A 12,498-nucleotide genomic window follows, 5' to 3' on the forward strand; every position below is an offset into this window, starting at 1 on the left:
CTCTCTGGTGTATCTCATATATCAGGAGCCATCAGCCCCTATTATACTCCTGCTCTCCCCCTCACATCATGTCACTGTGTGTTACCAGCCCAGAGATCTGACCAGTCTCCTCCCCACACTCTCTGATGTATCTCATATATCAGGAGCCATCAGCCCCTATTATACTCCTGCTCTCCCCCTCACATCATGTCACTGTGTGTTACCAGCCCAGAGATCTGACCAGTCTCCTCCTCACACTCTCTGGTGTATCTCATACATCAGGAGCCATCAGTCCCTATTATAGTCCTGCTCCCCCTCACATCATGTCACTGTGATACCAGCAGCCATACTGTGTGCTAGCAGTACCTCTGCCTATGGTATTACATGCTATATTATGTACGCTATGGATGTGTATTATTTGTGGCATGGTGCGGGTACTTGCTGGGGCACAGGCTCGGGGTTCCTCATGCCACGTGACACAATGCTTAGGAAATATCTGGCGCAGCCCCTGTCCTGTATCCACATGCTCCTGTAACATCCGGCCTCAGGGAATTGGCTAATGAGCGGCTCCTGTTACGGAGTTGGGAGCATCTGAGTCTTGCTACCGTCGCCTTAGGTACATAATACATTTATTGAGCTTGTCTATGGGAACCTGCATTCAGAATCCTGCACCTTCCCTGCTGATTACCTGTCCCCTGGCACTTGGATGAAGGCCTTCTCTGGCTTCTGATCCATGGCCTTAAGGTCACACCAATGGTTAGTAATGGAAGTATCTTTAGGAGCGTTTACCTTCAGCATCCATTAATATATAATCCTGCAATCTCCAAGGTGGTAAAGGAGGAGTAGCGGGAAAAGACGACCAGGACCTTATCAGAGGGGTGTGATCAGACCATGAAATTGTTGTCTGTAGAAAAATTCAAGCGACCAAGTTCTGGGATACAATGTGATCAATATGGAGACTGACACAGGACATATTATAAAGGATAAACATTTATTTCTCTAAGTTACAACTATGAAAACCTGCAAATAACAAGTTATACTCAGTTACAGTAATAGCAAGAACAAATTATTATACTCAGCTCTTATCTCAGATGTTATAAGGTCTGTCCCAGATGATGGACATCGATTATGTAGTTTAAACAATATAGTTCAGTCGCCCTCAGGGTCCCTCTTTAATAACTCTGTCTGAATTTATTAAACTGAGGTGGGTTTATAGAAGTCTGTATCCGCTGCAGACAGAACCAGCTTCTATCAGAACTAACCTGCTATGTGTAATACCCATTTCACATCGCACAAATAACCCGGTATCGACACAGCATATTGCCGTGTCGACCCGGGTCAGTGTGCGATGTGAAAGCACACTGACGGAATTAGCGGATCGCCTGACCCGGTAATTGAACCCGGTAAAAAAATAGGGTTTTACCCGGGTTGATTACCATGTCAGGTGCGGTGTGAATGGGAGCCGTGTCGATGCGACACGGTTCCCATTCACAGCATAGGCAGAGGCGGCGCAGGAGATGAGCTCATCTCCCGGCGCCGCCTCCACCCCCGCCCCTGATGCTGCTGCGCCCCCCCGCTGCTATGGCAACCGACCCGGTATATTGCCGGGTCGGAAAGCCAGCAGCGGAACGCAAATGCCGGATCCTACCCGGTAAGTACACGTTTGTCTTACCGGGTAGGATCCGGCATTTGCGGTCTGAAACAGGTATAAGTGTCTAAGCTTTATACCCTGCAAGGATACGCTAACATTGTCTTACCAGATATTACATTCAGGGTCTGTGATGCTGGGTGCAGTAGTCATTCAGTATAACATAATTTATCTTATCCTGGACAACTGTCCCCTTTCACCTACTTATGAATACAATACCCCAAATATCTTACTAGACAGTTTCTATCTGAGATACTGATAATAGGAAGATATATTTATTATAATCAGCCAGCCTAAAGGCTTTAAACACTCCCCACTCACTATGTCCTTCACACTAGGTCAAAGGTGAAAGACAGCTGTGGATCTATATTTCTAATTTGTGCCTAAAGCACTAATCCTAATGAAAAGTCCATAAATAAAGCAATGAGGTCATACATATACAAAATGGAGTTATACATGGACAAAATGGCATCTAAAAAGTAGTTAAAAATATCACCCCCTACATATATATATATCAATGCGAGGGATCAATTGTAACGACCTAGAAGAAGGTCTATTCTCTAATATGACCTGTGTACAGCAGAGTAATAAGTGTAATCACACACTCCTGGATGTCTAATTCTCCGAGTATCATAGAGGTCACATTCAGCTACTAAATGCTAGTATGAGGAAGCTAAGGAACGGGCGACATCACTGGTCTGTTCATCAGTAGTGGAGGATCTATCAAGATGAGGGTCTGGAGCAAGACTAAAGGTGTACAGAGCGTGCATGAATGACTGGTCGCAACCAGCCCCGGATTACAGCCCGCAGCTTTACTAGGCAACGGCGGTGAACAGTGCCTGGCGCGAGCAGAGGTCTGCGACTATAGTACAGGAGGAGGGCTGGGACTTAATAGATTGGGTCTTGGTCCCAGCTGCGGCTGAGAGCTATCAGGTAGGGTAGGTAAGAAGCCACTTAGTGAGGAGAGCTCCAGAAAGCACGTCTGGATGGACTCAGGCCACGCCCCTCTTTTTTATTATTTTATATACTTACAGGGTGACAGGTTTGGTACATCCCTGCAAAGGCAGATCCAATCTCTTTCTCATCAGACTCTGCTGTCTTCCCTGCACTCTCACTCAGATGTTCACTGCTGCCAGTAGCACACACATGAGAAGTAGAGATGAGCGCCTGAAATTTTTCGGGTTTTGTGTTTTGGTTTTGGGTTCGGTTCCGCGGCCGTGTTTTGGGTTCGAACGCGTTTTGGCAAAACCTCACCGAATTATTTTTGTCGGATTCGGGTGTGTTTTGGATTCGGGTGTTTTTTTCCAAAAACACTAAAAAAACAGCTTAAATCATAGAATTTGGGGGTCATTTTGATCCCAAAGTATTATTAACCTCAAAAACCATAATTTACACTCATTTTCAGTCTATTCTGAATACCTCACACCTCACAATATTATTTTTAGTCCTAAAATTTGCACCGAGGTCGCTGTGTGAGTAAGATAAGCGACCCTAGTGGCCGACACAAACACCGGGCCCATCTAGGAGTGGCACTGCAGTGTCACGCAGGATGTCCCTTCCAAAAAACCCTCCCCAAACAGCACATGACGCAAAGAAAAAAAGAGGCGCAATGAGGTAGCTGTGTGAGTAAGATTAGCGACCCTAGTGGCCGACACAAACACCGGGCCCATCTAGGAGTGGCACTGCAGTGTCACGCAGGATGGCCCTTCCAAAAAACCCTCCCCAAACAGCACATGACGCAAAGAAAAAAAGAGGCGCAATGAGGTAGCTGTGTGAGTAAGATTAGCGACCCTAGTGGCCGACACAAACACCGGGCCCATCTAGGAGTGGCACTGCAGTGTCACGCAGGATGTCCCTTCCAAAAAACCCTCCCCAAACAGCACATGACGCAAAGAAAAAAAGAGGCGCAATGAGGTAGCTGTGTGAGTAAGATTAGCGACCCTAGTGGCCGACACAAACACCGGGCCCATCTAGGAGTGGCACTGCAGTGTCACGCAGGATGGCCCTTCCAAAAAACCCTCCCCAAACAGCACATGACGCAAAGAAAAAAAGAGGCGCAATGAGGTAGCTGTGTGAGTAAGATTAGCGACCCTAGTGGCCGACACAAACACCGGGCCCATCTAGGAGTGGCACTGCAGTGTCACGCAGGATGTCCCTTCCAAAAAACCCTCCCCAAACAGCACATGACGCAAAGAAAAAAAGAGGCTTTTTACTGATATTTGGTGTTTTGGATTTGACATGCTCTGTACTATGACATTGGGCATCGGCCTTGGCAGACGACGTTGCTGGCATTTCATCGTCTCGGCCATGACTAGTGGCAGCAGCTTCAGCACGAGGTGGAAGTGGATCTTGATCTTTCCCTAATTTTGGAACCTCAACATTTTTGTTCTCCATATTTTAATAGGCACAACTAAAAGGCACCTCAGGTAAACAATGGAGATGGATGGATTGGATACTAGTATACAATTATGGACGGGCTGCCGAGTGCCGACACAGAGGTAGCCACAGCCGTGAACTACCGCACTGTACTGTGTCTGCTGCTAATATATAGACTGGTTGATAAAGAGATAGTATACTCGTAACTAGTATGTATGTATAAAGAAAGAAAAAAAAACCACGGTTAGGTGGTATATACAATTATGGACGGGCTGCCGAGTGCCGACACAGAGGTAGCCACAGCCGTGAACTACCGCACTGTACACTGGTTGATAAAGAGATAGTAGTATACTCGTAACAACTAGTATGACACTATGACGACGGTATAAAGAATGAAAAAAAAACCACGGTTAGGTGGTATATATTATAATAATAATACAATTATGGATGGACGGACTGCCTGCCGACTGCCGACACAGAGGTAGCCACAGCCGTGAACTACCGCACTGTACACTGGTTGATAAAGAGATAGTAGTATACTCGTAACAACTAGTATGACACTATGACGACGGTATAAAGAATGAAAAAAAAACCACGGTTAGGTGGTATATATTATAATAATAATACAATTATGGATGGACGGACTGCCTGCCGACTGCCGACACAGAGGTAGCCACAGCCGTGAACTACCGCACTGTACACTGGTTGATAAAGAGATAGTAGTATACTCGTAACAACTAGTATGACACTATGACGACGGTATAAAGAATGAAAAAAAAACCACGGTTAGGTGGTATATATTATAATAATAATACAATTATGGATGGACGGACTGCCTGCCGACTGCCGACACAGAGGTAGCCACAGCCGTGAACTACCGCACTGTACACTGGTTGATAAAGAGATAGTAGTATACTCGTAACAACTAGTATGACACTATGACGACGGTATAAAGAATGAAGAAAAAAAACACGGTTAGGTGGTATATATTATAATAATAATACAATTATGGATGGACGGACTGCCTGCCGACTGCCGACACAGAGGTAGCCACAGCCGTGAACTACCGCACTGTACACTGGTTGATAAAGAGATAGTAGTATACTCGTAACAACTAGTATGACACTATGACGACGGTATAAAGAATGAAAAAAAAACCACGGTTAGGTGGTAGGTATATAATAATAAATAATACAATTCTGGTCGGACGGACTGCCTGCCGTGTGCCGACACAGAGGTAGCCACAGCCGTGAACTACCGCACTGTACACTGGTTGATAAAGAGATAGTAGTATACTCGTAACAATTAGGATGACACTATGACGGTATAAAGAATGAAAAAAAAACCACGGTTAGGTGGTAGGTATATAATAATAAATAATACAATTCTGGTCGGACGGACTGCCTGCCGTGTGCCGACACAGAGGTAGCCACAGCCGTGAACTACCGCACTGTACACTGGTTGATAAAGAGATAGTAGTATACTCGTAACAATTAGGATGACACTATGACGGTATAAAGAATGAAAAAAAAACCACGGTTAGGTGGTAGGTATATAATAATAAATAATACAATTCTGGTCGGACGGACTGCCTGCCGTGTGCCGACACAGAGGTAGCCACAGCCGTGAACTACCGCACTGTACACTGGTTGATAAAGAGATAGTAGTATACTCGTAACAATTAGGATGACACTATGACGGTATAAAGAATGAAAAAAAAACCACGGTTAGGTGGTAGGTATATAATAATAAATAATACAATTCTGGTCGGACGGACTGCCTGCCGTGTGCCGACACAGAGGTAGCCACAGCCGTGAACTACCGCACTGTACACTGGTTGATAAAGAGATAGTAGTATACTCGTAACAATTAGGATGACACTATGACGGTATAAAGAATGAAAAAAAAACCACGGTTAGGTGGTAGGTATATAATAATAAATAATACAATTCTGGTCGGACGGACTGCCTGCCGTGTGCCGACACAGAGGTAGCCACAGCCGTGAACTACCGCACTGTACACTGGTTGATAAAGAGATAGTAGTATACTCGTAACAATTAGGATGACACTATGACGGTATAAAGAATGAAAAAAAAACCACGGTTAGGTGGTATATATTATAATAATAATACAATTATGGATGGACGGACTGCCTGCCGACTGCCGACACAGAGGTAGCCACAGCCGTGAACTACCGCACTGTACACTGGTTGATAAAGAGATAGTAGTATACTCGTAACAACTAGTATGACACTATGACGACGGTATAAAGAATGAAGAAAAAAAACACGGTTAGGTGGTATATATTATAATAATAATACAATTATGGATGGACGGACTGCCTGCCGACTGCCGACACAGAGGTAGCCACAGCCGTGAACTACCGCACTGTACACTGGTTGATAAAGAGATAGTAGTATACTCGTAACAACTAGTATGACACTATGACGACGGTATAAAGAATGAAAAAAAAACCACAGTTAGGTGGTAGGTATATAATAATAAATAATACAATTCTGGTCGGACGGACTGCCTGCCGTGTGCCGACACAGAGGTAGCCACAGCCGTGAACTACCGCACTGTACACTGGTTGATAAAGAGATAGTAGTATACTCGTAACAATTAGGATGACACTATGACGGTATAAAGAATGAAAAAAAAACCACGGTTAGGTGGTAGGTATATAATAATAAATAATACAATTCTGGTCGGACGGACTGCCTGCCGTGTGCCGACACAGAGGTAGCCACAGCCGTGAACTACCGCACTGTACACTGGTTGATAAAGAGATAGTAGTATACTCGTAACAATTAGGATGACACTATGACGGTATAAAGAATGAAAAAAAAACCACGGTTAGGTGGTAGGTATATAATAATAAATAATACAATTCTGGTCGGACGGACTGCCTGCCGTGTGCCGACACAGAGGTAGCCACAGCCGTGAACTACCGCACTGTACACTGGTTGATAAAGAGATAGTAGTATACTCGTAACAATTAGGATGACACTATGACGGTATAAAGAATGAAAAAAAAACCACGGTTAGGTGGTAGGTATATAATAATAAATAATACAATTCTGGTCGGACGGACTGCCTGCCGTGTGCCGACACAGAGGTAGCCACAGCCGTGAACTACCGCACTGTACACTGGTTGATAAAGAGATAGTAGTATACTCGTAACAATTAGGATGACACTATGACGGTATAAAGAATGAAAAAAAAACCACGGTTAGGTGGTAGGTATATAATAATAAATAATACAATTCTGGTCGGACGGACTGCCTGCCGTGTGCCGACACAGAGGTAGCCACAGCCGTGAACTACCGCACTGTACACTGGTTGATAAAGAGATAGTAGTATACTCGTAACAATTAGGATGACACTATGACGGTATAAAGAATGAAAAAAAAACCACGGTTAGGTGGTAGGTATATAATAATAAATAATACAATTCTGGTCGGACGGACTGCCTGCCGTGTGCCGACACAGAGGTAGCCACAGCCGTGAACTACCGCACTGTACTGTGTCTGCTGCTAATATAGACTGGTTGATATTTAAAGAGATATTAGTAGTATACAACAATACTATACTGGTGGTCAGGCACTGGTCACCACTCCTGCAGCAAAAGTGTGCACTGTTAATTAATATAATTGTACTCCTGGCTCCTGCTAACAACCTGCAGTGCTCCCCAGTCTCCCCCACAATTAATTATAAGCTTTTAATTTATACATTGATGACTGTGCAGCACACTGGGCTGAGCTGAGTGCACACAGACTGAGTCACACTGTGTGACTGACTGTGCTGTGTATCGTTTTTTTTTTCAGGCAGAGAACGGATATAGCAGAGAGAAGTGAACGGATATATTATATTAAATAAAAGTTAACTAGCAACTGCACTGGTCACTGACTGTGGTAAACTAACTCTGTCTGCGACTCTGCACAATCTCTCTCTATCTAATCTATCTATCTCTATTCTAATGGAGAGGACGCCAGACACGTCCTCTCCCTATCAATCTCAATGCACGAGTGAAAATGGCGGCGACGCGCGGCTCCTTATATAGAATCCGAGTCTCGCGATAGAATCCGAGCCTCGCGAGAATCCGACAGCGTCATGATGACGTTCGGGCGCGCTCGGGTTAACCGAGCAAGGCGGGAAGATCCGAGTCGCTCGGACCCGTGGAAAAAAAAGTGAAGTTCGTGCGGGTTCGGATTCAAAGAAACCGAACCCGCTCATCTCTAATGAGAAGCAGAAGTATGGAGGCAGCTGTATAGATTCTGATATGTAATTCTCTGTATCATACCGTACACACATCATCCTTATTTCTATTGAGAGTATAGAGGTAAGACACTGATTATATGGGTGTAAAAGTGGATTATAACTTAGCAAATTATGATGATTGCAGTGTATTATGAGATGTATTGCATGTAAAATACCTTGTTTCTCTTACGTCCTAGAGGATGCTGGAGTCCATATTATTACCATGGGGTATAGACGGGTCCACCAGGAGCCAACAGCCCTGTGACCATGGTCTGGCTCCTGCCGCACCAAACATAAAACTGATTTGCCTGAGACAGTGGGCGGGGATATATGGACGAGCCCGTTGCATCCTGGGAGGACTGAAAGCTTGTGATCGTTTGGTGCCAATCTGCTGTCGTTCCATCATATCCCTATGTTATCCTGTGGATAACCTGTGGACCCTGCCGGAGATATATACATTATGGTAAAAAACTTACCGTTGATAATGGTATTTCTAAGTCCACAGGTTTCCACAGGGATCCCACCCTGATGCATCTGATTTGAGAATCTTTACACTCTTGCAGGGAAGTGTGAGTATGTGTGTTCTTCTCGCCTGAATATGGTTCTACATAATGCGCCTGCCTAAATGCTTTGGAATAAACTGATTTGCCTCAGCTAGTGGGTTGCATATATGGATGAGCCCGTTGCATCTTGGGAGGACTGAATGCTTGTGATCGTTTGGTGCCAATCTGCTGTCACTCCATCATATCCCTATGTTATCCTGTGGACTTAGGAGAAATACCAATATCAACAGTAAGTTCTTACCATAACGTATATTTTTTTCACAGAGAGTAAGAAGGTCCCTCTCACCTTCCCGGCATCTAAGGAATGAAATGCTATATTTGAAAAAGCCTGGGAAAACCTGGAGAAAAAATTCCTGATCCCTAAAAGGGTTCTGGTTGCTTTTCCCTTCCCGGAAGATGATAGAAAAAAAATGTGAGTCCCTGCCTATAGTTGACAAAGCTGTCAAAACAGGTGGTATTATCAGTCCTGGAATCTACCGCGTTGAAAGACATGGCAGATCGCAAAGTGGATGCTACGCTCAAATCCATATACACGGGTTATACTGCAGCCTACTATTGCCTGTGCATGGATTTCAAAAGCTATAGCAAAGTGGTCAATTACTCTGCAGGAGGACTTGTCTACGATGGATAAAGGTGACACTGATTTATTTTTACGTAACATACAGGATTCTGCAGGGTTCCTGGTAGAATCCATGAAGGATCTGGGTTCCATGGCTGTGGGGATCTCCTCCATGTCCGTCTCGACTCACAGGGGTCTCTGGCTGCGCCAATGGTCTGCGGACGCGGAATCTAGGAAAAGTCTGGAGAGCCTACCCTATACAGGTCATGCTGTGTTTGGGGAGACGCTGGATGCGTGGATTGCCACGGCTACCGCGGGTAAGTCTCCTTTTCTCCCCTCAGCTGCACCGGCTACGATAAAGCCTTTTACTCCCAACACGTCACAGTCCTTTCGGCCCACTAGGCCTAAAAAGAACAAGCCCTCTCACCTTCTTTAGAGGTGGTCGTGCCAAATCCAAAAAGCCTGCTCCCGCAGGTTCTTAGGACCAGAAGCCTACTTCTGGTACCTCAAAGTCCTCAGCATGACGGTGGACCATACAGCCTGGAGGTAAGTCAGATGGGAGCAAGACTCCGGCATTTCAGCCACGTCTGGGTGTCGTCTGGCCTGTAGCCCTGGATACAGGATATTGTGTCCGGGGGTACAGGCTGGAGTTTCAAACTCTCCCACCTCACCGATTCTTCAAATCAGGCTTGCCGGCAGACAGAGCTATTCTTCTGGACGCTATCCGAAAATTGGTAGTGTCAGAGGTAATGTCACTTCCAGCTCATCAGTTGAACAAGGGTTACTATTCGAACCTTTTTGTGGTACCGAAGCCGGATGGTTCGGTCAGGCCAATTCTGAACTTGAAATCTTTGAATCCTTATCTCAGGGACTTCAAATTCAAAATGGAGTCTCTGAGAGCGGTTATCTCAGGACTGTCAGAGGGGGAGTTCCTGGTGCCCCTGGACATCAAGGATGCGTACCTCCAAATTCCTATTTGGTCGCCGCATCATGCTTATCTCAGGTTTGCACTGTTAGACGATCACTATCGGTTTCAGGCACTGCCGTTCGGTCTCTCCACGGCACCGAGGGTCTTCACCAAGGTGATGGCAGAGATGATGGTTCTCCGCAAGCAGGGGGTGAACATATCTGGACGATCTGCTGATCATGGCATCGTCCAGGGAGAAGTTGTTAAGATCCATTGCTCTCATGACGCATCTGCTCAGGGAGCACAGCTGGATCCTGAACCTTCCAAAGTCTCATCTGTAGCCGACAAGGAGGCTTTCTTTCCTGGGGATGATCCTCGACAGGGAGGTGCAGAGGGTGTTTCTACCGGTGGAGAAAGCGTTGGTGATTCAAACAATGGTCCGAGATATCTTGAAGCCTACCCGGGTATCTGTTCATCAGTGCAATCCGCCTTCTGGGGTAGATGGTTGCCTCCTACGAGGCTCTGCAGTACGGAAGGTTTCATGCTTGATCCTTTCAACTGGATCTTTCGGACCAGTGGTCCGGAACTCACCTACACATGCACCAGAGGATACATCTGTCACCGAAAGCCAGGATTTCGCTCCTCTGGTGGCTACAACTACCACACCTTCTGGAGGACTGAAGGTTTGGAGTTCAGGACTGAATCCTTCTAACCACGGATCCAAGTCTAAGAGGTTGGGGAGCAGTCGCTCAAGGGGAAACCTTCCAAGGAAGGTGGTCAAGTCAGGAGTCCCTTCCAATAAACATCCTGGAGCTAAGAGACGTATACAACAGCCTTCTTCAAGCAGCACACCTTCTACAGATCAGGCTGTTCAGGTTCAGTCGGACTACGTGACCACAGTGTCCTACATAAACCGACAAGGCGGAACTGAGAGCAGGGCTGCTGTGTCAGAGGTGTCAAGAATCCTCCTCTGGGCAGAAAGGCCCGCTGTAGCGATGTCAGCAATCTTCATTCCAGGAGTACACAACTGGGAAGCGGACTTCCTCAGCAGACACGATCCAGGAGAGTGGGGCCTCCACCCGGAGGTGTTCAAGGAGGTAACCAGTTGGTGGGGGGCTCCTCACATAGGTATGCACAAAGATAGAGTGCGCTGTCAAGAAGCTGCTGGTGTAGGGGGTGGTAAATCCCCAATGTAATATAGAAACAATAATAAATAATATTCACCAGCGCTAAGTTTTAAAATTAAGATAAAAAATACTAATTAATTTAAAAAATTATATTAATAATCTTAATAATAATAATAAGAATAATTTCAGGACGGTAGGTTATGTTGAAAAAATATATACAATCAATTTAATAATAATGACATAAAATCACAGATGCCTATAAAACATATGAAATTTGAATCATAATGTAAAATGGCACATCCGCATAGTGCCTCAACAGATGTTTAATTCATACCCCGGCTAGGACTTCCACTGGAATTATGTCCATGAGCTTGTTTATTGGAGAGTTGATGAATGTGATGGAGTGAAGAAAGTCCCTTTTAAGCATGTAAATGCAAGCGTTTTGAGCAGACAGGGAAAACTCCAATTTTCTCCACAGATGGAACTGTCCAGGGAAATGCTGTCCAATAGATGCCGTATGGGTGATGATGACAAATGTCCAGCAGTGTTGGGGATAAGTTTTGCGGATGTGTCCTGCAGGCTCCTCACATAGACATGATGGCCTCCCACCTCAACAAGAAGCTGCGGAGGTATTGTTCCAGGTTGAGAGACCCCCAGGCAGTGGCGGTGGGCGCACTAGTAACACCGTGGGTATACACGTCAGTGTATGTGTTCCCTCCACTTCCTTTAATTCCAAAAGTTCGACAACTGATGAAAAGAACAAAGGTTCTGGCAATCCTCATTGCTCCAGACTGGCCAAGGAGGGCTTGATACGTGGATCTGCTGGATCTACTGCTGGAAGATCCGAGGCCTCTTCCTCTTCGGGAGGATCTTCTACTACAGGGGCCGTTCGCTTATCAAGACTTACCACGTCTACGTTTAACGGCAGGGCGGTTGAGCGCCAGATCTTAGCTCGGAAGGGTATTCCGAGTGAGGTTATTCCTACCCTGATATAGGCTAGGAAGGGGGTAACGTCTAAACATTACCATTGAATTTGGAAAAAGTATGTGTCGTGGTGTGAATCCCAAGAAATTTCCTGC

General features: G+C 45.5%; 2 protein-coding genes across 3 annotated transcripts in view; one reads left to right on the plus strand and one right to left on the minus strand.

Annotated features, from left to right (window-relative positions):
• The window catches only part of LOC135056945 (uncharacterized), a 904,883-nt gene that overhangs the window by 409,306 nt on the left and 483,079 nt on the right, over positions 1-12,498 (minus strand). The window lies entirely within an intron of this gene.
• Positions 1-12,498, plus strand: part of LOC135056977 (zinc finger protein ZFP2-like) — a 56,820-nt gene that overhangs the window by 39,943 nt on the left and 4,379 nt on the right. The window lies entirely within an intron of this gene.

This window comes from Pseudophryne corroboree, chromosome 3, assembly GCF_028390025.1.
Source record: "Pseudophryne corroboree isolate aPseCor3 chromosome 3, aPseCor3.hap2, whole genome shotgun sequence".
NCBI classification, from domain to species: Eukaryota; Metazoa; Chordata; class Amphibia; order Anura; family Myobatrachidae; genus Pseudophryne; species Pseudophryne corroboree.